Below are 24,860 nucleotides of genomic sequence, written 5' to 3'. Positions count from 1 at the left end.
TCCAGTCCCTGCGAACTGTGCTCTGATCAAAGTGGTTCCTGCGGGTCTTGTGGGGTTGGAGCACCTGCAGGCGCCTGTGCAGCCTTGCTGCCCACACATGGCCGGGGTTTATCTGCCCCTACGGCTTGCCAGGCTCTGCAGGCTCTGCAGGCTCTGGGTTGCAGGAAGCATTAGAGGCAAAGCAGCGGCTGCTCAGCCTTGACTGCGGGAAGCCAAACCCCTGCAGGAAGTGTTGAATCCACATCCTCATGTTTCTGCGTGGCGGCGTGGACCCTGACTGACACCTGCCCGGGAACCGCCAGCTCCCTCTCAGCCTGGGCCGGGGCTTCTCTCTGTGCAAGTTCAGGTGCACAGCAGGTGCTTGTGGAACCCAGGCTGGCACAGGGACTTCGTTATGTCCAAGCTGAGATGGCATTGGAGGCTCCTGCTGGGTGAGTCTCAGCCACGCTGGCCGGCACCCCGGGGCTGTGAGAGACCTGGTTTCTGTTTGTTTCCTTCAGGGGGTCCCTTTCATGATAGGACTTCTCAGGACAGGCATTCAGGGATTGGCTGGGACTTCCCAGATGCCTTTATCTTCCCCTACGGCCTGGAATGGGCGTACGCCTTGTGCCCCTGTGCCACTGTAGCTCTGCCGCCTGTCTTGCAGCACCTGCCAAGCCCCTGGGAGCCCTCTGGGAGCTGTGCTTTGGCACGGATGCCCTTGTCTTGCTGGTCTCTCTCATTTGTCCAAGGCTGCTCTGCAGGATGATAGACAATGCCTGCTGGGCCAGCTTGTGGGTCTCAATAATTAGGTCCCCACAATGCCTGGGGTTTTACTGGCAGGTGTCCTGTTACTAAGCACAGCTCAGCATGGCCACCACGCTGCCTCCAGTGCCCTGCCCACCCTGTATTGAACTTTGTCCCCTCTCCTGTGATATGTCTCCATCTAGGACCAGGACAACGCACAGGGACTCCAATCAAAGGAGGCAGAAGAGGGGCAAATCCTGCCCCTGTTCCCCCCGCTGGCTCTCCCCGAGTGGAAAACACTCAGGGTGATTTGCTGCCTTGAATGCATCAGCATCTACCTCTGGGCTCCTCCACCAGGGCCAGGGGACTCAGCAAGGGGCCACTCACTGCCTCACTTCTCAGCTAGGCATCTCCACCTTCCTGGCCCAGAGCGGGGATCCAGGAGGGATGACCGGGCCAGGGCAGTCACATGGGTGTCCTACCAGACTCACCTCAGGCTCCCTTCTCTGTTGTCTCACAATGTTCTCTGATGCTAGGTTACCATGGTTACAGTCATTGACCCATTAGAACATCAGAGCTCTGAGTGACCAGACTCCCTGCTGCCCAGCAGCTTCTGGTTCTTCAAGAAAGGGCACTTGGTGTCCAGAGAGAAGAGGCGTAGGCGGATGTGGGATGACCACTGAACGCCCTTGTTGGGGCTGGAATGTGTCTACCCCAAATTCCTATGTGAAAGTCCTAACTTACCCCAGCTGTTTTTGGAGATAACACCTCTGGAGAGGTGATTAAGTTAGATGAGAACATAGGGTGGGCTCTACTCCCCGTATGATTGGCATTCTTATAAGAAGAGATAAGGAAATGGCAGAGCCAAGGTGGCAGCTAAGAAGCCCTTGCCCATGGAGACACTGACATGGGCAGCACACCTCAAGCCACCATCACAGGAGCTGCAGAATAGGACGGTGCTGTGCTCTGATGAGCATCAGGAGCTTCTGGGGGAACCACGGCCTCATATAAAGAGCAAAATTAGGTACCAGAAACCAACCAACTAGGAAGTGAACTCTGCAAAGTCTCAGTGAAGATTTCAAAACAGCTGTCTCAAGGAAACTCAAAGAAATTCCAGAGAACACAGAGAAATGAGTCCATATTCTACAAGGGGCTTGATGGAGGTGGAGACAGTGTAATGGAATCAAGCAGAAATCCTCCCACTGGAAAGCACGTTGAGTAAAATAAAAAATCTGATAGAAGGCATCGGTAGCAGAATGGGCAAAGCAGGAGGAGGAATCAGGGAGTCTGTAGACAGCCTATCTGAAAACACACAGTTGGAGGAAGGAAAAGGTGAAGAGAGCTTGTGGGAAATCAGGGGCAGCATGAAAAAAGCACATATTTGAGTTACTGGGATTCAGAGGAGATTGAGAACGTCAAGGGGTAGAAGGCTTTGCAGAGAGTTAATGACAGAACACTTCTCAAACCCAGAGAGACATGCTGCCATTCACGCGTGAGAGGATCAAAGACCAACATCCAGATTCACCCAAATCAAGTTCACCATGGGATGGATCAGAATCCGGTCTACGAGGCAGAGGCCAAGGAGAGGATTCCCAGAGCCGTGGAGGAAACAAAGCAAAGAATGAAGACAGGGTCCTGGGCCTCAGAAGTCTCAGGCCAGGAGGGAGTGGGTGAGACTCACAGTACCGAAGGGGTAAAGAAAGCCAGCCAAGGCTGCTGTGTGCTGCATAGCCACCTTCAGATAAGAGGGGGAGATAAAGACCTTCCCAGATGAGCGAGAGTGAGAGGTCAGTGCCACCAGAGCTGAAGGGAGTTCTTCCAACTGCAAGCAGGAGGCACCATCAAGACAAAATTACCAGAAGGCAGAGCGCTCGCTGGTTAGAGCAAGTATACCAGCAGATTCAGAATGTAGTGGGTTCATCACTTACAGTTTTATTGTGAAGACAAAAGTAACACCTACACTAAAATGTTAAGTAACATGGAAAGTGGTCAAATGTTACATCAAAACGAAAATGTGGGCATGGAGCAGGCTTTATTAGGGTTTCTTATCTCCTCGTGTTATGTTTGTCTCTTTCCCTATTTTTTAAATCAATGTTGTTATCATTCAAAGACAGCTTGTGATAGCCAAAAGCTTTTTTGTAAGCCTTGGGGTCACCACACAGCAAAATCTGCACACAGACTTAGCAAAAGTGATAAGCAAAGGGATCCATGTACAGAACTGGAAATGAAGATTGGAATTTAAGGGCAAAGAAAAGAACTACAATAAATAAAGACCAAGAATCAAAATGGTTGTATTAAGATCTTATACAATAATAACTGCCTTTAATGGCTTAAAGTCTCCAGTTAAAAGATATAGAGTGACTCCATGGTTTAAAAATCAGGACCCATCTGTTTAAAAGAAACTGACCTCACCTCTCAGGACACACACAGACTGCAAATGAAAGGATGGAACAAGATACTTCATGCAACTGGAACCCAGAATAAATACGGAGCAGCCATACTTGTGTCAGGTAAAATAGATTTTAAATCAAAAGCAGTAAAAGGAGATCAGAAGGGTCATTACCTGCTGATAAAGGGGATACTGGCCGAAAACACATGTGGGCCTGTTGAATCATGTGGCTGGTCCAAGGGGAAGGGCGATTTATCTGCAGGCAGAGCACCAAAGCTGCCCACTTATGAAAGGCAGGTGTTGGGGCCAGTGCTGTGGCATAGCAGGTAAAGTCGCCACCTGCACTGCCAGCATCCCATATGGGCGCAGGTTCGAGGCCCAGCTGTGCCACTTCTGATCCAGCTCTCTGCTATGGCCTGAGAAAGCAGAAGATGGCCCAAGTCTTTGGGCCCCTGCACCCATGTGGAAGACTCAAAAGAAGCTCCTGGCTCCTGGCTCCTGGCTTTGGATTGGCACAGCTCCAGCCTTTGTGGCCAGCTGGGGAGTGAACTAAGGGATGGAAGACTCCTCTCTCTCTGCCTCTCCTTCTCTTTCTGTGTAACTCTGACTTTCAAATAAATAAATAAATCTTCAAAAAAATAAATAAAAGCATATTTCACGAAGCTCCTTGTTCTACTGACTTTGAGACCATGGGAAGGGAGAGACCACCTGAGCCCTCACGGGGAGGATCCAACCAGGCTTGCTGCTGGCCTTGAAGGAGGGAGTAAGCATCCTAGTTATTGGGGTTCTACCCCCGGGATTGGCCCCAGGAGCCCAGTGTGGCTTCAGGGGAGAGAAGAGCAGCCTCTGGCTGGAGCTGAGTTCAGCCCAGGGTGGCTTCAGGGAGTTGAGTTCAGCGGACAGCCCTGTGAGCTAGCAGGGAACCTTGAGGTCAGAATGGGGCACATCCTGGCAGACATCTTGGTTGTAGCACTGTGGGACCCTGCACAGAGCCCCCTGCCTGGATTTCCTACCTAAAGAAACCGAGATAATAAGGACGTCCTGCTTTAAACGGCTACATTCCTGCTAATCTGTAGCAAAGCAAAGGCAGAGCCCTGCTCCCCTCCCCCGCCACTGCATCCAGGTCAGGTTCTGTGCACAGCAGTTAAGGGTCCCTTACTCTCTCTGCCACCATGTGACTTAAATTCTTTTAATTTTTTTTTTATTTGGGAGAAAGACAGACGCAGAGACAGACAGAGCTCCCATGTGCTGGTTCAGTCCCCAGATGTTTGCAACTGGCTCAGGCTGGGATGCACACAAGCCAGGGGCCAGGAACTCAGCCATGGGGGTGGCAGGAGCTCTGTCGCTTGAGCTATCACCACGGCCTCCCCAGGTCTGCATTAGCAGGAAACGGAGTCGGGAGCTAGAGCTGGATATGGAAGCCAGGTCTTACACGTCATGTTAACCACTGGCTAATGCCCAGGCTAACACGAGTTTTATGTGTTTTTATAGACACGCAATAATTGTACATGTTTGTCGCACCCAGCACATGTGTACTATGTGCAATCAAATCGGGGTACTTGGCATTTCCATCTCCTGAGCAGATGCTTGTGGTTGTTGAGAAACACATCCATAGTGACCCTATGTGAACGTTGGGTGAATTCCTCCTACCTAATGATGTTCTGGTGCTGGGTGATTGGATGACAACCAGGGGCCTTGGGCTGTCGCCTGCCATCTTGTCCCAAGCCCCTTGAGAGTGACCTGAGGGGAAGGAGCAGGTGTGGGCTGCCTGGTGGCCGTCTAGTGGGTTCCACGCTCCACGGCTCTGCCTTTAATTCCCAGCAGGTCATTTCCGGGAATATGCCGGGTCCGTGAGACCCAGGAATGATCCCCCAGCCTTCCCCAACGAAGATCAGCAAAATGTCACCACTTCTTGGAGCCCAAACCAGAGTAACTCGAGCCCAGGCCGGGGAGGGGGGGAGGAGTGAACATTTCTTAGAATTATAGCACCCTCTGCCATCTGCAGGGTTGAGAAATTGTTGTCATTTTGTAGGAGGCTCGGTGATTTATTTGTGAAATTCTTGTGAGCGAGTGCAAAAAGAAGAGGAATCTCACCCGGGTCTCAAAGCTGCTGACCAGCTCATTGGAAAGTATGCAGTATATTCAGTACACACTTGGAGAAAACCGCAGGAAAAATGCCTCTGCCTGAAGCAGCTGCAAATGCAAATCCCAGAAATGTTCCAGCGGAGATGAAGGCTGGAGCGAGCTCTCCACTTGATCTCTGTTTAGCAAGCAAAGTCATTTGTAAGTGCTTGTAAATTCACAGGGAGTTAGTTGCAAAGGTGGTACACAGAACACCCAAGGTCTCCCCACTGGTAGCATTTTATATAACGACAGGATCACTTAATAAAAAGAGGAACTTGGGGCCAGCACTGTGGCACGGTGGGTTAAGCTGCTGTCTACACGCTGGCATCCCACGTGGGTGGCAGTTCGAGTCCAGGCTGCTCCACTTCCCATCCAGTTCGCTGCCAATGCACCTGGGAAAGCAGGAGAAGATGGCCCAAGTGCTTGGGACTCTGCCACCCATGTGGAGACCCAGATGGAGTTCCAGGCTCCTGGCTTTGGCCTGGCCCAGCCCCTGCCAATGTGGCCATTTGGGATGTGAACCAGTGGATGGAAGATCTCTCTCTCTCTCCCCTCCCCACTTTGTAAGCCTTTCAAATAAATAAATCTTAAAAAAATAAGAAGTTGACATTGGTACATGCATTGTACAACATTGAGTTGTATACCCACCACCACGACACATGTTGAAGTTCTAACCCAAGGACTTTGGGAAGCAGGGCTGTGAGGAGGTAGTTGGTTAAGATGAGATCCCACAGGTTAAGGGCTTACTCGAATCCAACATGACGATTGTCCTCCTAAGGAGATGGCCATGGGGACACAGAGACACACAGGAAGAACGTCAAGCCAGGACAAAGGCAGGGATTTCATTATACAGCGCAAACCGAGGCATGCCAGGGTTGCCGAGGGGTGCATAGGATGACTGGAAGCTTCCAGAAGGAGAGGAGAGACAAGGAGGGTTTCTGACTTCCGGGCTCTGAAGGAGGCCTGGCGGACACCCCAGTGGATGTTGTATGATGGTGTCCGGCTGGCGTGGAACAGCTGTCGCTGTTCTCTGAGGTTCCTTTTCCTGGGCCTTTGGTTGGGGGCACTTTTGTCTGCATCAGCTGGGGAGTCCAACCTGCAGGCTTCTTTCTCTGGGGCTCTGGGTGAGTGACATGGGCGCTCCCCACCCTCTCTTTCTACCAGTCCCAGGCTCCCGAACAATTTGCCTTGTCCTGTCCATCTTCCAGAATCTTCCCAAGTTTGGCTTCTTTTACGGTGACAAAACAAACACACACAACATGACCCATACAACTGGCCCACTTTGGAGCCACCTGCAGCAATGTCAAGTGCATCACGGTGCACCCATTACCTCCGCGCAGCTCCACAAGGCTTTCAAACTCGGTCCCTGCGACTCAATGCCCGCTCTTGCCTCACTGCTCCCAGTGCCCTGGTAGCCACCAGTCTGTCTCTGTGCATTCGACTACTTCTTCCGCAGGTACCTCCTCTGAATGGGCCTTGAGCTCTATGTGTCTCTGCATCTGGCTTGCTTCACTTAGCACAAAGTCTTGGAGATTCATCGGTGTTGTAGCAAGCGACAGAAATGCCTGCCTTTTAAGGCTGAATCGTGGTGCACTGCTGGTTAGCGCATGCTGGACTTATCTATCTGTTGATGTGTACTTGGGCTGCTTCCACCTTTTGGCTGCTGTAAACACTGCTCCTGTGAATGTTAGTGGACAAGCACCAACCAGAGGCTGTGTTTTCAATCCTCTTGGTTACACAGCCAGCAGGAGTGTCGCTGGGAATCCTATGTTTGATTGTGTGTGTGTTTGTGTGTGTTTACCTTTTCTGTTACATGTAGATCTTGTGGTTTTTTCCAAGGGAGGACTGGAGGGGAAGTAGCTGGAGCAGGCAAGCTACATTGATTTTAAAAACTTTTTCCTTAAAGTTAACAGATAGGCCTGCTCTGTGGTGTAGTGGGCTGTCTCCACCTGTGGCACCGGCATCCCATATGGGTGCTGGTCCATGTGCTTGCTGCTCCTCTTCTGATCCACCTCTCTGCTTATGGGCTGGGAAAGCCATAGAAGATGGCCCAAGTCCTTGGGCCCCTGCACCCACAAGGGAGACCTGAAAGAAGCTCCAGGCTCCCAGCTTTGGATCAGCTCTGCTCTGGCCATTGCAGCCATCTGGGGAGTGAACCAGCAGATGGAAGACCTCTCTGTCTTCCTCTCTCTGTCAGTAACTCTACCTCTGAAATAAATAAGGAATTTTTTTTTTAAAAAGTTAACAGATAAAACACATTTATGCATAGCCAATAGGCAACTGTTGAAGTTTGTGTCAGGAACATGAACTTCTCCTTAGAAGCCTTCCCTACTCTGATGCTCCAAGAATCTTCCTGAAGAATGGTTGCATTCTGGGCCATCTGGTCAACCACAGACATGAATGCAGTGAGGCAAATTAAAGCAGGACTTTGTCCTGAGAGAGCTGCTGGCTGGCGTGGAACTCAAACGTAGTTGCTCTCATAGGGTCGCAATAATCTTTCCCAGTCCTGGGATGCCTTCGTCTCTGCTGCCCCGCTGATCCTCCCGAGGTGCCCTTGAAGGAAGGAAGCAGTCAAGGTCAGGGTCATCTTCCTCCACCTTAGAGCAAGGCAGAGGACTCAGAGAAGCAGGCTGCGGCCGAGAACTCTGATGCCGAAGCCAGCGCTCTTTGTTGGAAGCTTAGACCCGAGTTGTTCGGTTCCATTAACAACAGTGGGGCTGCTTCAGCGTCTCAGTGGAGAGTACCCTGCCAATGGGACCGTGCCCCGCTTCCTAGCCTGGGGAGTGTGTGTGTGGGGGGTGGGCAGGATGGAGGGAGCAGCCCCGTGGTGCACCGAGAGCATCTGGTTTGCATTTGGCCCTGGGACGGCTGTGACACTGCTACTCAGGCCTGCAGTTTCTCTTCCTGATTTATCACCAGGGCTGTGGGGATTTGCAACAGAGAGGGACATTAGCCTTAGTACAAATGGAGGCACCTTTCTCCCAAATACCAGGATCTAGGGGCCACCTGCAATGGACAATCATGTGTGTGTGGGTGTGTGTGTGTGCGTGGGGGGGCTCAGTGGTGGGAACGGCTCACACCAGGCTGGGCAAACACAAGCAAAGGCAGCAGAAGGGGATGGAAGAGCTGTCTGGGTGCCTGCCCGGGGGCGTGGGCTTGTCTGGAGGTGCAGGGGTGGGGGTGCTGACCAGGTGATCCCGTACAGAGGTCAAAACAAGACTTAGAGTCCCATTGCTTAGCTGTGTGAGGCAGGTGTGATTAGGGTGTCCTCGGAGGCTGCTGAGACCCCACCTAAGGGTCCTTGGGCTGCCTCCCTCTGCATTGCAGCCTTGTCCACCTGCAGTGCGGCTGCTGCTTCCCACGGTGGTGCCCAGGCCCCTGCACGCTCTTCTACCCACGCTGTTATGAGCTACGCTGAACAGATGGCAGCCAAAGACCATCCATCCTCAGAGACAACACCTGAGATGAATGGATTTTTCCTGGCCACCCCATCAACTCCTTAAAAGCCCCCCAAATCGCTGCCAGTTCTTTGTTTTCATTGCTAGACGTGCAGGTTTGTCTGCAACGTGAGCCGGTTCTGGAACTTTCTATTCCCTAATTTCCCCGTGCCGTGGAATCATGGGGTTCTGTCTTTAATGACCTCGTTAAGTGGACAAGGTTGATGCATCGGATCCTCTCTGTTTCCCTGGTGATAGGAAAACACCAGGAATAGACATTTCTTTTCCATTACAACCTCTAGACTTAGAAGATTATCAGCGAAATCCCAGGAACCCAGGTGCTGGCTCTCAGGGAAGAAAGTGGCCTTTTCTGGACCTAATGTCTTCCCACATGGTTAGCCCCTAAAGTGCCTCGGTCACATGTCCTGCTGGAAACACAGCCTCCCTGGGCTGAGAACAGGGGAGCGGGCGCCCGGCATGAGAGCATTTGTGCATTACTGTCTGGGTTTGGCTTCCTGGGGTGACACCCGGAAGTGGGATGTGAGGGCCAGCTTGTCCCTGTGATGGAACCCGGGGGGGGGGGGCTCTGCACCTCCTCCCGTAGCCCTGTTTCACTCTGCTCCCCCAAACTAAAGTGGGGGGACACTCCACACTGGAGAGTCTCCTGTAGTCTCACTGAGAGCTTTTATTTATTTATTTTTAATTTTGTGTACATCTAGCAAGGTTAGCAATTAGAAAAACGGAGGAAGGGGCTACACATTTCAGTAAATTGTTCTTTTGCAAAAGATAATCCAATGTGATTCAACATTAAAAAATGCCTGGGAGGTGGATGTTTAGCTTAGCAGTTAAGATATTCATGTGCCACGTGGAATACTTGGGTTTGAGACCTGGCTCTGGCTCTTGACTCCAGCTTCCTGCTAATGCTGACCCTGGGAGGCTGCAGGGATGGCTCCAGGACTTGGTCCCTGTCCCCCACATGAGAGACCTGGACGGAGCTCCTAGCTTTGACTTTGGCTTGGGCCAGTCCCAGCTGTGATGGCCATTTGGGAAGTGATCCAGAGGATGGGTGCTCTCTGTCTGTCTGTCTGTCTTCCCTCTCTGTCTCTCAGCTTCTGAAACAAACAAAAAAAAGTAAAATGTTTGCCTCTTCATCCCCCAAGTTGGTGAGGGTGCTGTGTTCCATGGCAAGGGGAGACTTAAGGCTGCCAATCAGGGGACCTTGGCATGGAGAGATGAGCTGGATTCACGGGGTGGGCTTGGGGTGCTCACCATGTGGAGGAGAGAGGGAAAGAGTGGAGGGCAGGGTGACATGGCAGGAGAAAGGTTTGACTGCCCTTTGCGGGCTGGCCTGGAAGACGGGGGAGGGGCCACATGCGGAGGAATGCAGGGGCCTCTGGAAGCCGGATGGATCCTCCCTGGAGCCTCCCCTGGGAGCCAGCCCTGCTGTCCCCCTGTGTTCAGCCCCATGAAACCGACTTCAGACCCTGATATTCCGAACCGCACGGCCATGCGTCTGGGCGGCCGTGAAGTCTGGGGTGTGTTGTGAGGGCAGCAACAGGAAATAGCATCCCCATGCACCTGCTGCCCCAGCTTCTGGAAAGGTGGACTTCTCACCTGAGGCGGTGTGGGGAGGCGGGCAGCAATGCAGTCACGTGCCGTGGGGGGCACGTGTGCCGATGGTGGCTGTCCAAGTCCTCTCCCCGGGTGTGGTGGGGGTGGGTGGGTTGCTCTGTGTCCTTGGTGCTCTGGCGCCAGGCTGTGGTGGCCTTGACCTTGACCTGAATCAGCACTGCCTCTTCCCAGCAAGGTCCCCTTTGCCCTCCTGCACACGGCTGTTGTGTAAGGAAGCTGCTTTGTGGACGTGGAGACCATTCCGGCTGCCCACACTGGAGAAGACACAATGACATCCTGCCCCAGGGCCCCGGGACACCGTGCACAGAGGCAGCAGCCATCTGCAGCGTGCTGGCAGACCCCTGAGCAGACTCACCGAGTTTCTCCCATGTGCCAGGTGCTGGATGGACCCCAGGCACCCAGTGGCAGAATTTGACGGCGTGCTTGTCCTGTGTCGCCTCCAGCCTGCTGCCAAGATGAGCATGGCGAGTTAGGGCATCAGAATGAACACCAGAGAGCCACACTTTCCCGCAGCCACATAGCTCAGTGCAGACGACGCTTCAGGCTCTGGATGAGGACGCCGAGTCTTCTGGCTACTGCAAATATTTCTTCAATCCTAAAAATTATCTCAGGCAAGCACCGAAGGATGTCCCATATTTCTGTTTGACTGAGACTTAATGAAGTTAAGGTTCATGCCTTCCACTCTCTGTGTGTTTTTTCCATGCTTCGAGGATCCAAGTTTTCTTGGGACAGCCTCATAGGAAAGCAAAAGTATTGCAGAGATAAACCACAAAATCCGATTAGGTCTCAATGCATGAAAAACTATGTAGTCCAAACAAATGCAGAAATCACTCTTGGAGCCTGTGGGTAAAGGGCTCCCAGCTGCGACACAGAAAAAGGCCCAGAAGAAGGGAGTTTAAGGAAAGTGGAGAGAGTCCAGTCTCAGGGAAGAGTTAGGGAGAAACAGCAGGGGAACTCTAGGCAAATTAGAGGGAGATGGCGGACCTCGGTGAAGGGCGTTGGCACACACAACTCAGGACCCCAGCAGCCGAGAGCCCCCACACCAGCGTTGCAGAGGGAGGTGACACCAGACCGCAGCCGTCCAAGGCACTGGCAATAAAGCTGTAGGAAGATGCTAGAGGGAATCTGGCTTGGAGCCCCCTGGGGGATAGTGCACCTGCCAAACAAGAGGAGAAAAAACAAAGGAGGGACACATTTCTCTCTCCCCAGTCACCCTGCAACTGTGTCCTGTAGCAAGCTGATAGAGAGCAGGCGCCATTTTGGACATATGTAACAGCTGTGCCAGCTCGTGTCCACACCCAGCAAAGCAAAGAGGGAACTCCTGAGTCTGGTGGGGCTGGGTGCTCGTGACAGTGGGAGGCTTGTGTGCTGGGACTGTGAAAACACTGAGGCTGTGTGGGAGGACCCAGGGTGTGGCTGGGACTTTGGGCAGTCACTGGGGGAGGCTCCACACAATCAGGGCTCCCTGGTTCCCTGGTGAGGGACATTGCTGGGGAATCTGAGCTTACACTGAGGACTGCACAGATCCTTTGTGTGGTCCTTGGGACAGAGCGGATGAGTAATATACTCACTGGGGCTGGTGCCCAGGCACTGGTCTCCTTTGAGGAGAGGAGCTTGGCTGAGTCTACACCAACCCCCCCGTCTGATTAAAAAAAAAAAAAAAGATTTACCATGCCAAACCCCAGTGCGTCACCTGAGACATGCCCTTCACCCTGGAGCACTGAACAGAGCTCCCTGGCCACACCCACCACATGCCTCTAGGTATTTCCTGAAAGCAGACACTCCACTATTCCACACATAGTCCAAAGATAAAAGCTGCCACAGCAAAAAAACAAAGAAGAAACCAGTGAGTATCTCCACAGATGCCAAATAACAAATGCACCAAGTCAAGAAACAAGAATAAGGAAGACAACATGACACCCCCAAAAGAACACAACACTTCAATACTAGAATGTGAAGACAATGAGATTGAAGAAATGCCAGGAATGGAATTCAAAAAATTGATCATGGGATTACTTAGAAGTAATCAGAAGCAAATGCACAAACTAATGATATTCATACATGACATAAAAAATCTCTCCCACAAAATTGATATCTTAAAGAGAAATCAAATGAAATCTTGGAAATGAAGAATTCAATAGAACAAATAAAAAAGGGAGAGCCTTAACAACAATTGGTGAAGCAGAAGAAAGAAATCAGACTTAGAGACAAAGCACAGGAAATTATACAGACAGAAAACAAGAATAAATTATAAAACTGAAACATTCAAGGGGATAACAAGAGGACTTCTCTCCCCTTCCTTGTGGTCGGGCACACTGCAGGAGCAGGAGATGGAGGCGCAGGCATGCTTGGATTCACACCATCTGAGCTGTGCTAGGCATGAGCGGTGTGAGAACCAGCTCGCACCTCTGGTTTCCTGGGGTTGCCACTGTGTTTTCAGGAGGCTGCAGCTGGGATGCAGGGGGGTCCATTCCGCTGTTGTGCCTTCGCTGCACTGAGGTTTAACCCCGCCGCTCCTCCTCCCCTGACCGCGTGCATCTGCGTCTCCTGCGGCTGTTCTCACGGACCGCGGGGTTTAGACAGCACTGATTTATGATCGCCCAGGTTGGGAGGTCAGAGGTGCCCCATGGGCCTCTCTGGGCTGAAGTCAAGGTGTCAGTGCGGGAAGAGCGGCTACTCCTGGCCTTTTCCAGTTTCCAGAGTGGACCCAATCCTTGGCTCGTGGCCTGCTGTCCACACTCCAGGCCAACAGCCATGCACCTGCTACTCTCTTCTGTCTCTGTCCCCCCTCCTCCGTCACCTGCAGCAGGGACACTTGGGTGACACACGCAATAATCCAGGGTGATCGCCTTGTCTCCCTGGTCCTTGGATTCCACCTGCAAAGTCCTTTGTGCACAGGTGTTGTCCTCACAGCTTAGCAAGCCAAAAGCCGGCACGACCATACACCCAATACTGCGATGATAAGCGAGAAGGAAAACAAGTAATTTATTAGGGAACCGTGTGAGCTTGGTGCTTCAAAGTACTGGGAAAAGGAAACACAGACCCCAGCAGCCCGTGTGGCACGAGGAACATGACGTAAAACCATGGAAATCATCTCGCTCGATGGCGAGAGATGAATTTGATCAGATTTCCAGGATCACCTAGGAAGAGCGATAGTTGGGACAGCATGGCTGGTCCCCAGGCCAGGGGAGCAGGGAGCCTGACGAGGACAGACTTGCTCTGCAAGCAGGGTGGCTAGTTTAGGGTTGAGTATCAGGCCAGGAGGCGATTTGAGGAGCTGGTGGGGGCCAAAGTGAGTGGGAAAGCTTAGATAGAGAATTTTAAGTTCATGAGCTGGAAGCCACACCTCCTTTGCTCTGTGTTGCCAATGCTCTTCTACCTGTCAATCAGGGGACCCCCCCCACCAGGAAGTACCTCCTCTTACCCAGGACACGGGTGGGGATGGGACCACATAAACACTTCTGTGTTTTCAAAAGTTCTTAAAAAAAGCTAGGAAGGGGCTGGCACGATGGCTCACTTAATCCTCCACCTGCAGGGCCAGCATCTCATATAGGCGCTGGGTTCTAGTCCCAGTTGCTCCTCTTCCAGTCCCATTTTCTGCTGTGGCCCGGGAGTGCAGTGGAGGATGGCCCAAGTGCTTGGGCCCCTGTACCTGCATGGGAGACCAGGAGGAAGCACCTGGCTCCTGGCTTTGGATCCACGCAGCGCTGGCCATAGTAGCCATCTGGAGAGTGAACCAGTGGATGGAAGACCTTTCTCTCTGTCTGTCTCTCTCTCTCACTGTCTATAACTCTACCTGTCAAATAATAATAATAATAATATTAATAATAACAAAAAGCTAGGAAGAACAGCAGCTCACTTTCCACTGTGGACTCAGGACGAGCAAAGCAGTGTGGGATATCCCCTTTCTTTGGCCTCCTCTCTCCCTAAATAAAGCCCTAATGAGCCTGTATGTTTTTCTCACTTTGTAAATAAAGTTTATCACATTGCATGCCAGATTTGGGCCTGCATTTAGAATTCTTCTCTCAGTAAAAGGCAAGAACCTGGAAAATTAATTTAGCCCATACTTAGCCCGTAACACAAAGAGGCATCCTCATGGGCCTGTTTAAATTTTATGAAAATTAAAGGCCTGTGAAAAGCAACCAACACACTAGTCTCATGAATAGAAATAAAAGTACATAATAAGGGGCCGGAGCTGTGGAGTAGTGAGTTAAGCTGCCTCCTGCAGTGCAGGCATCCCATATGGGCGCCGGTTCTAGTCCCAGCTGCTCCACTTCCGATCCAGCTCTCTGCTGAGGCCTGGGAAAGAAGCAGAAAATGGACCAAGTGCTTGGGCCCTTGCACTCGCGTGGGAGACCAGGAAGAAGCTCCTGGCTTCGTATTGGCACAGCTCCAGCCGTTGCAGCCAACTGGGGAGTGAACCAGCAGATAGAAGACCTCTCTCTCCCTCTCTCTCTCTGTAACTCTGACTTTCAAATAAATAAATAAATCTTTAAAAAAATGTACATAATAAGCCAAGGGCAAGGTTTGAAGCAAATGTGACCAAGGTCAGGCACATTTTCACTGCCATCAATGAAACGCACCCAGAGAAAAATGGTCACAGACAACGGGCCAGGCGGAGGGGCGGTGGGGACAGGAACAGGACAAGGAAGGAACCTGAAGGTTTTATGGTCGGAATGCAAGCGAGCGGAATACAAGGAGGGGACTCACAGGGAGTCGCAGCCAGGGAGAGAGACAGGACATCAGGAGGATGAGTCAGACGCCCAGGTGTCTGGGAGCAGGTTCCTGGGAGCAGGCTGAGCCACAGGGTCACTGCTGTGGGTGACAAGGTCCCACCCCAGCGCAGTCCGGGTTTCAGAGCTGGTGGCTGGGGCCCTGGTCGCCTGTACTCTCAGGGGCGGGAGGCTGGAGGTGCATGTTCACGGCCAGCAGCACGGGATGACAAGAGTCCCGATGGAAGGCATGCAGGTGACCCTGAGTGAGGAGTGAGATGCTCACAGCAGGGTCTCAGAGGGTGGACAAGCCTCAGACGCCTGGCGTGGCCAGGGCTGGGGCCAGGCCTGCAGGTCAGAGCTCTCCGCACCTCAGCCTGCTGCAGTGCCCAGGTGAGTCCTCTGAGGGCTACGTCCAAGGTGCTGGGAGCTTCCGGGGCCACACAGCGGCCGTAGTCCACAGTGGGTGTTCCCTGCTGGACCTCCTTGGCAGAAGGAGGGTCTCACGCTGGACCTGCCCTGCCCCCACTGCAGTGGGAAAATCAGATGCAGCCGCAGTCCATCCGTCTGCAGGTTCCCTCCAAAACTCGGGCTGGGATTCGGTTGCCGTGGTGACGGCAGTGGGAGGCGGGGTCTTCAAAAAGTGATTATGGCGGGGCCGGCACTGTGGCATAGTGGGCTAAGCCTCTGCCTGCAGTGCCGGCATCCCATATGGGCGCCAGTTTGAGTCCCAGCTGCTCCACTTCTCATCCAGCTCTCTGTTATGGGCTGGGAGAGCAGTGGAAGATGGCCCAGGTGCTTGGGTCCCTGTACCCACGTGGGAGACCTGGAAGGAAGCAGTGTCCAATCAGGATTTGTCTTAAGAGCTCCTTTGCATTTAGCTGTTCCGAGGCTATGGATGGGCTTTGTGAGATCTGTCCTGGGGTATTTTGGTTGCAATGACGCTCAGAGTGACAGAGAAGTTAGAAGCTTGATTGTTCTTTGGGAAGCTGGACAGACACTAGCTAAGGAGGGAACAGAAAATTGAGGGCTTTTACCCTCTTTTAACAGGGGTGTGATCGAATGCACTTATAAGCTACTAGAAAGGACCCATCTGAGAGGAGCTGAGTCCAGGAGAGCGACAGGAGGTCTTCGAGAATAGCTCCCAAGCAGAGGAGCCAGGAGCCAGGCCCCTTAGCTCCCGTCCCAAGGGCAGGTGGAGCCCCTGTGGAGGTGAGAGAGGGCCCAGGGGTCCTGCCTAGAGTGGGAGCAGTGCAGAGGACACAGGCTGTGTGCGAGGTGGCCAATACAGCCTCTGCGATCAGACAGACGCTCAGCCGGACCAACACACGAGATGGTCCTTCCAAGTGATCAGAATATCGCCGTCTAATTAACAAAACAGACTTCATAAAACAGTGGAAAAACGCTGAATTCACTTGAGAATAAAGAGGTTGTTGTTGTTGTTTTTTTTTTTTTGTTTTTTTTTAGGAATGCTGAATTCTTTCCACTATGTGGGTTTTAAAATAGCTGGTGTTTTGGGGATCAGGGTTGTGGTGCAGTGCATGAAGCCACCCCTTTTGTTGCCGGCATCCCACACTGGAACATGGCCTTGTTGTGCAAAACTCTTATGAGTTCCAGCAGAAAAACTCACTATTTATATTTAAACATATACAGACTTGTATATTCACTATATACATATCCACTGTATATGTATACTTATTATATATATACATGCTCATCATATATAAATATATACTTATTTACTACATTATATAAAATGTGTATACTTTGGGGACAATGCTGTGGTTAAGCCTCTACCTGTAGTCCTGGCATCCCATATAGGTGCCGGTTCGAGTCCCGGCTGCTCCTCTTCTGATCCAGCTCTCTGCTGTGGCCTGGGAAAGCAGTAGAAGACGGCCCAAGTCCTTGGGCCCCTGCACCCACGTGGGAGACCTGGAAGAAGCTCCTGGCTCCTGGCTTCAGATTGGCCCGGCTCCGGCCGTTGCAGCCATCTGGGGAATGAACCAGTGGATGGAAGACCTCTCTCTCTCTCTCTCTCTCTCTCTCTCTCTCTGTAACTCTACCTCTCAAATAAATACATAAATCTTTTAAAAATGTGTATTTTATATATACGTACTTACCATATATATTCACTGTACATATAATATACTCACTATATCCTTGAGCAACTACAATAAACTTTTCCCCAAAGTACTGATTATCTTTAAACCAAAAGAAAACAACCTATATTTTTCAAGCAGTTTGATTTGGCAAAAGAGGGAGCGATTCAGCTCCCCTGATTTACGGCGGGTCGCAGACGCCGAGGAGCAGCCCATTCCCGTGCGTATATTGTTTCCTGTATGTAAATAGCCTTCCCTGGCCTCATTTATCAAGATGACTGCTCTGGGGAGCTGCCATTTCCGGCCACCCTCGCCTCCTCCTCCTCCTCCTCCTTGTCCAAAAACACAGGAGCTCCAAAGCTCAAATTGAAAAAGAAAAAAAAAAAAAGCAATGGCTGCATGTGTAAAGAATCTGTAGGCAGGCAGGGATGTTTGCGCAAAGGAGGCCACGGATAAGAGATGTGCAGAGCACAGCATGCTGGGAAATTCTGTGCACTCAGCCCTGTGTGCCTGCGAGTGATGACTGGAATTCTGGGAAGTGCTGTCGGCTGTGGAGGAAAACCAGGTGGTGGTAACTGCTTCGCCATGTGGCACCGAGGGGCACGGCGTGGGGACCCGCACGAATTAATCACAGGCTTTTAGGATGTCAGCACGTTCCACGGGTCTGGAATTCCAAAGCGAGAGCTGGGCAGAGGAGGGCCATTTTGGTCTCAGCGTTTGCTTTTTAAAATGCCAGCGATGCGACCGCCGGCTGTCTTTGATGTCAGCGGGCCTCCAGCCTTTGGAATCCTCTGCACCTGACGCGTGCACTCAGTGTCTTCCACGCAAGTGGTCTGGATTGGGTCCCCGCCAGGGAAGGAGCGGGTGAGTGGGCAGGGTCTGCAGTGGAGAGGTGCTGGCCCCAGACTCCCCCACTGTGGCACTTGGCTGGAAATAATCCCCGCAATGCAAAGACAGTGCAGAAAGTTCATGGAGAGTGGGCCAGCATTGTGGCGCAGTGGGTTAAGCTACCGTCTGCAGCACCGGCGTCCCATATGAGTGTTGGTTCGAATCCCAGCTGCTCCACTTCTGACCCAGGTCCCTGCTAATGCACCTGGGAAAGCAGCAGAAGATGGCCCATGTGCTTGGGGCCCTGCATCCACGTGGGAGACCCGGATGGAGTTCCTGGCTCAGCCTGGTTCAACCCTGGCTGTTACAGCCACTGGGGGAGTGAACCAGCAGATGGACGATTTCTTGCTTTCTCTCTATCTCTCTCCCTCTCTGTCTCTCTCCCTCTCTCTCTCTAACTCTGCCTTTCACATAAATAATAAAAAAAATCTTTGTAAATAGGTTCCTCAGCATACACTTTCTCTGTAAACTTTTGGAAGGCCCTCTCCTGGGCACGCATTGTTGTTTTGTACCATGATAGCCCCGTCTTTGAGTTCTTCCGTGGACTCACGGATATGTCCTCCTAGGGCTCCAGTTACTGTTGTGGACACAGCCTTTCAGAGGTGTCTCTCCTGGCTCCCACAGCCCAGCCTGGCAGTGGCCCCCTGCCAGGACGCTGAGTGACCTTGAGAGTGAGAACTACCAGCACCTGCAATAACCCATCTGTTCTGTCTTCGAGAGACAGGCAGCTATGTCAGCCTGTGGCGAGCCGAGCCAAAGGCAGACCTAGATAATCGACCCTCACGAGACAGCCAGTACAGTTTCACAGAGCTTGTATTACGTGAAAATTATGATGCTTAGATAACAGGGCAGTGTTCTGGAAAATTGCTCTGGCTTGACTCTGAGTTTTGTGCGACTTAAGCATTTAGTCTTAATTACTTTGTTCACGGGTAACACACTTCATTCAGTAAAGTCTTGGATGTGGTTTACCAAGAGGATACGCCACTGGAGACCTCCAGATTGGAAAGGAAACTTGCTCCCTGGTCCTAAATGCATCTCTTCTCCCTTCCACTGGAATTCCCAGGAAGTAAAGAGACAGGGAGTTTGCTTCCCAGCCCAGCAAGTGATTCACACAGAGCACCTTTGTGGAGCTTTGAGGCAACAGGAGGCTGAGAGGAAGGAGGGTAGAGACCATGTCCACCCCACCTACGTGGTTCTACCTCGGAGACCCAGTCCCAAGGGGTCGACCAGAAAGCCCGTCTACCGAGCCCCAGTAAGAGGAGTGGCTTATGAGATAGATCATATTCCTTTGTTTCTGTTGCTTTAGCAGAATGCTCAAGGCTGCCTGGGTTCTTTCTAAAGAAAAGGGTTAAGCCACCACTAGTGACGGCCGGCAATCCATACGGGACCTTGTACCAGTCCCGGCTGCTCTACTTCTGATCTAGCTCCTTGTGAATGTGCCTGGGAAAGCAGCGGAAGATGGCCCAAGTGCTTGGGCCCCTGCTCCCACGTGGGAGACCCGGATAGAGTTCCAGTCTCCTGGCTTCCTCTGGCCCAGCTCTGGCCATCACAGCCATTTGGGAAGAGAACCGGTGGATGGAAGACCTCTCTCCCTCTCTCTCTCCCCGCACCTTTCCCTCTGTAACTCTGCCTTTCAAATAAATAAATAGATTTCTTTTAAAAGAATACAATAAGGGGTGTATTTAGCTGGCAGTTCAGAAGCTGGAAGTCCTACACGGACACCTCCGTATGTTCAGCCTCCAGGGAGGGCTCCCTAGCTGCGTTACTGTGTGGTGGATGGCATCATGGTAGGAGCCTATGAAAGGGAGTGGCCCTGGGAGTCAGGCAGAGTCGGGGGCCAGGCTTGATCTAAGGACCCACTGCCTCTCAACATTGCCACATTGAGCACCAAGCTTCCAGCACCTGCAGAGACATCTGGATCCCTCCTTACCCAGCCTCTCCCCTGCCCACTCAACTGGAATGATCTGTCTTGTGGCAGATTAATTTTTTAAAAAGATTTGTTAACTTTTTATTAAAGAAAATTAATTATTTAATTAATTATAATTTTAAAGAAAATTAATCTTTATTAATTTTTAAAAAAGATTTATTTTATTTATTTGAAAGGCAGAGTTACAGAGAGAGGTAGAGACAGAGAGAGAGAAGTCTTCCATTGGTTGGTTCACTCCTTAAGTGGCCAACATGGAGCTGAACTGATCCGAAACCAGGAGCCAGGTACTTCCTCTGGGTCTCCCACATGGGTGCAGGGGCCCAAGCACTTGAGCCATCTTCTACTGCTTTCCCCGGCCACAGCAGAGAGCTGGATGGGAAGAGGAGCAGCTGGGGCTCGAACCGGCACCCATTGGGATGCTGGCACTGCGGGCAGCAGCTTTAACCCACTGCGCCACTGCACTGGCCCCTCGTGGCATCTATGCAGGATGCCGCTACATGGGTGGAATTGCTCCAGTAATGGTTCACTGCACTGTGCGATTCCGCTCAACTCTGGAGACAATGGGAACAATTAGGAGCAAAATCATTCCAGCCTCACGGGGCTGCCCTATGCGTGGAGAGCCCCCAGCGGCGAGGGGTAGAAGGATGGTGTGCGCGTCACACCGGGGAGCCTCCATCCTCAGCCCACTGCGCAGTCTCAGCACAGGGCTGTTCACAACCCGGACAGTCGCGATGCACGAATTAACACCTGCTGCACAGGGAATTTTGACCATGGGTGGCTTAGGGACTTGCATGTTAAAAAACGGGGGGATTAAACACTTCTCAGCCGTCAGCAAAGGACTCTGAGAGTCCTTTCTCATCCTGCTCCACCGTGAATACAATAAGGAGTAGGCCTGGGAAACGACGACCCTGAGGATGGGTGGAAGATGATGCCCTGCCCTGCCACATCCAGGTGTGTACGCTCTGTGCTGCCTTTGGAAACAAGACAAAAACAGGCCGGCGCCGTGGCTCAACAGGCTAATCCTCTGCCTTGCGGCGCTGGCACACCGGGTTCTAGTCCCGGTCGGGGCACCGATCCTGTCCCGGTTGCCCCCCTTCCAGGCCAGCTCTCTGCTGTGGCCCAGGAGTGCAGTGGAGGATGGCCCAAGTGCGTGGGCCCTGCACCTGCATGGGAGACCAGGAGGAAGCACCTGGCTCCTGGCTTCGGATTGGCGTAGCCTTGGCCGTAGCGGCCATTTGGAGGGTGAACCAACGGCAAAGGAATACCTTTCTCTCTGTCTCTCTCTCTCTCACTGTCCACTCTGCCTGTCAAAAATTAAAAAAAAGACAAAAACAAGGAATCATGAAGTGCACGAGACAGACGAACACATGACAGAGGCCCAGGCAGGCTGGAGGAGAAGTAACAGACAGGTAGAACTGTCGAAGGCTCTGTCCCAGAATTGGAACCTGCACCATCAGCACTTTAGAGAGGAGCCGGCAGCGGGAAATGAATGACGTGGTGGCCGAGGGACGTCAGAGAAGGCAGAAAGAACACACAAAGCAGAACAGGACCAGAAGGCGCTGCTAGGCACCAGGCGTGGGAAAATCCCATTCACAACTAATTCGCACTCGGCAAAATCAAAGCTAAAAGCAAAGAAAACAAAACAAAACAAAACTCGTCTCAGGAAGAGAGTGCTCCTGAGATTGCAGATGCAATCAATGGAATCTATCATCGTGTGAACAGAAATGTGCACGCTGTCTGTCCAAATATTCTCACAGTCGATGCTGATGAGTAAGCACTCCAAATCACCTTTGCGGGAAGAAAGGGAACTATTTAGAAAAAAAGCCTTTTAGAGGTGTTTGGAAAGTCTCTTCCAGCATTGAGCAGAGACGAGGAGGGATGCCCTTGGGAAGGGACAAAGAGCTCCCAGCCCGCAAGGATGCGCACTTGCTCACTCAAGACCCCGTGCCCTTCTTGGGAAACTCCGTGTTCGACTGAGAAGCAAATAAAAGGCAAATGCGCAGGCACGAACAAACCACAAAATAATGGGCCCACGGTTAGCATGGGCCAGGTACACACTCAGAGCTTGATGTTAAATGGCTTTTATAAATAAACAGCCAGCCCTTGCTAACAAAAAATGTAGGAGACAAGAAACCCGAAGGGACGCGACACTGAACCAGGCGGCTCATAATCACAGTTACGTCAGCAGTGATCCCATCAGCCACCGCCACGGCTGTCAGGACACGAAAATCCCTCATCCGACCAGAGAGGGAAAACAAAGCTCAATTGCTTTTTTTCTCCCTGAATTTCACAATTAGGAAAAACAACCAAAAAAGAAAAAGAAATGTGTTGCTTTGGAAATCTTAAAGGGTACCAGAAGTAGATTTGAAACAGGATATGTGCTTCCAAACCACCAGAGAAAATAAAAACAAAGGAAATGTGCTTAAAAAATATATAAAGGAAGCAGTAAAAGCATACCAAAGGAGGGAGCATAAAACAAGACGATAGAATTAAGAATAAAAATAGAAATTACTATATATATACATATAAAACACACACATACACATATATACAAAACCACTCAGCTTAGGTTAAGCAAGAGAATTCCATCTAGTCAACATAAAAACCCACTTAAAGCAGAGCAGATATCGAAAGATGCCAAGGAAAACTGGGCACAGGAATCCCCTCCCTCCGCTGCAGCCCGGAGAGAGGCCCGCTCTAAGCGATTGCAAAGACTGTGTTCATAAAAATCAGCACTCGGTGCGAGCACATAAAGAGGAAGACATTGCTATGATTGATGAAAGGTGCAATTAGCAATAAGGGCATCGTGCGGAAAGCTGCCTGTGGGTCACGTAAGAATAAGAAAGAAAGCAAAACAAATAAAATAAAAAATAAATAAAGCAAAGGCTCCCGGGAAGCTGGCAGATGGGGCGTGGAGCTGGCACTGACTACCCTCTGGGAATGGACAAAAAGGCCCAGCGTGGAGGAAGAGCCACAGTGACTGACGAATCAGAGAAGCAACTTCAGCCCCGAGAAAGGTGGGGGACACGCCCATCCCCCTCCCTCCCTGGACTGAGTTAGAGAGGGTGCAGTGTCTCCTAACCCAGGAGAAGGCTCAACCCCTGGAGGTTTGCGAGGTGGTCGAGTCAGCCTAGGACCAGCTCTGGACGCCTCTCCCTGAGCCTGCGTGTTGGGACTGCGTGCTGGCTGGCTGCGTGCACAGAGGAGGAGCGGCTGGAATCAGAGCGGGGGGGCAGGGGTCTGCACGTTGGGTGCAGGATGCCCCCAGGCAGCATTTAGGAAGCTCAGGACCGCTTGCCTTTCTGTGGGCATTGTCCAAGTCTGCTGCACTGACAACCTTAAATCACTACTAAGAACGTTCTGGAAGGAACGGCCTGAATGCCGCACAGCTCTCGGTCCCTTCTAAGGGACCCGTGGGCAGAGCTGGATGGAGGTGGCGTTCCCCTGAGCCGCAGTGCCCGGGAATGTGCCAGGCTTTGCCAGGGAGGACGGGGGTCCCCGCAGCAGGAAGTGGACAAGGAGAAGTAGTGAATTCTCTCTCCTGGGTCTGTGTTTTTGCTGGGCCTTGGAGGCAGGGAGGCAGGAAGAGAATGTGGCAAGAGGCAGGGCACCTGGGGTAGGGCCCACGCCCAGCCTTCCCCATGTGTGCAGCGTGGGTGGTCCCCTCGCCCCCCCCCCCCCCCCCATGCAGTCAGTCCACCGTCCTCTGCTGAATCTCACATGTGCAGGGCAGGCCCCGAGATGTCTGGGTCACCTCCTCTCGCCATCGGCGTTCGGGGCCAATGGGAAAGGAGCTGTTTGTTTTCTTTTGTTTCAACATCTTCAGGTTTGCGCAAGGCTATGAACGGGATATTGGAGCCGCAGGGGTCTCCCAGTGACCCACAGGGCCCCCCAGCCCACGCCAGCTCTGCCCATCGGAATCCCAGCTGTGTTTCCTCTATGATCCCACGCAAGCACCCTTGGAAAGAGCAGAGCTAGGTTCTGTCAATAAAATGAACGTGCCCTTGGCTTTTCCATGTTACAGCAGAGCCAGCACCGTGGCCCTCTGCAGTGCACACGCGTCTTCTGCCACCCACAGGAGGCCGCAGCGTGGCATCTGCTCCTCGGGTCTCTCCCCGCTTTGCATTGCCGGGCTCCCTGACAAAGGCTTGCGTTTGCCGATGCACACGCATAGGGGGCGCCCTGACCAGCATCTCTCTACTGCAAACTTGGTGCCCGTGCTGGTAGCACGGGTGGATACCATCAGGTATCCATTTTGCTATTTAATTATTTTAACTGAAGAGGCACAGAGCGAGAGCGAGAGAGAGGGAGAGACTGCAAGAGAGAGCGCCTATTGGCTACTCTGCTCCTCAAATATCCCTGCTGGCTGTGGTTGGGGCAGGACCAGAGCCAGCAGCTGAGAGTTTGTACAGGTCTCCTATGGGGGAGGCTGGAGCCCGGTTACCTGAAGGTCTGTGTTGGCAACCTGCTGAGGTTAGGAGCAGCAGGGGCTGGGGATGGAACCCCAGGTGTCTGACATGTGGACGTCTTAGCCACTATCCTCAGGGTCTTCTCTGAACCATTGCTGGAAACACCGCCCCCTGCTAGGCACCAGCCCCCCCCCCGCCCCGCCCACTACCCCTTGGACAGCTGCCGCCCAGTTCCTCCCTTGTCGCCAAGCGCTGTACCATGAAATGCTTCCTCCTGTCGCATTCCACAGAGCCTGGGACCCCGGGGTCACCCTGCCCATAAAACTCTGCCTTGCAGACTTGGTCACTCCCAGGCTGGGCTTCCACTTCCCCGTTCTTGAGTGGGTTTCCAGGAACTCCACACTTGGCTCCTGGCTTTGGGTAAACCTGAGTATTCCTGGGTTGGGGGGTGGGATGGGGGTGCTTCTATAATATCCTCTACCTGGTGCTACCCCACCTCCTGGTTCCCTTGCTGGAT

Source organism: Lepus europaeus, chromosome 17 (assembly GCF_033115175.1).
Source record: "Lepus europaeus isolate LE1 chromosome 17, mLepTim1.pri, whole genome shotgun sequence".
NCBI lineage: Eukaryota > Metazoa > Chordata > Mammalia > Lagomorpha > Leporidae > Lepus > Lepus europaeus.
Note: the sequence above shows the minus strand (reverse complement) of the source record.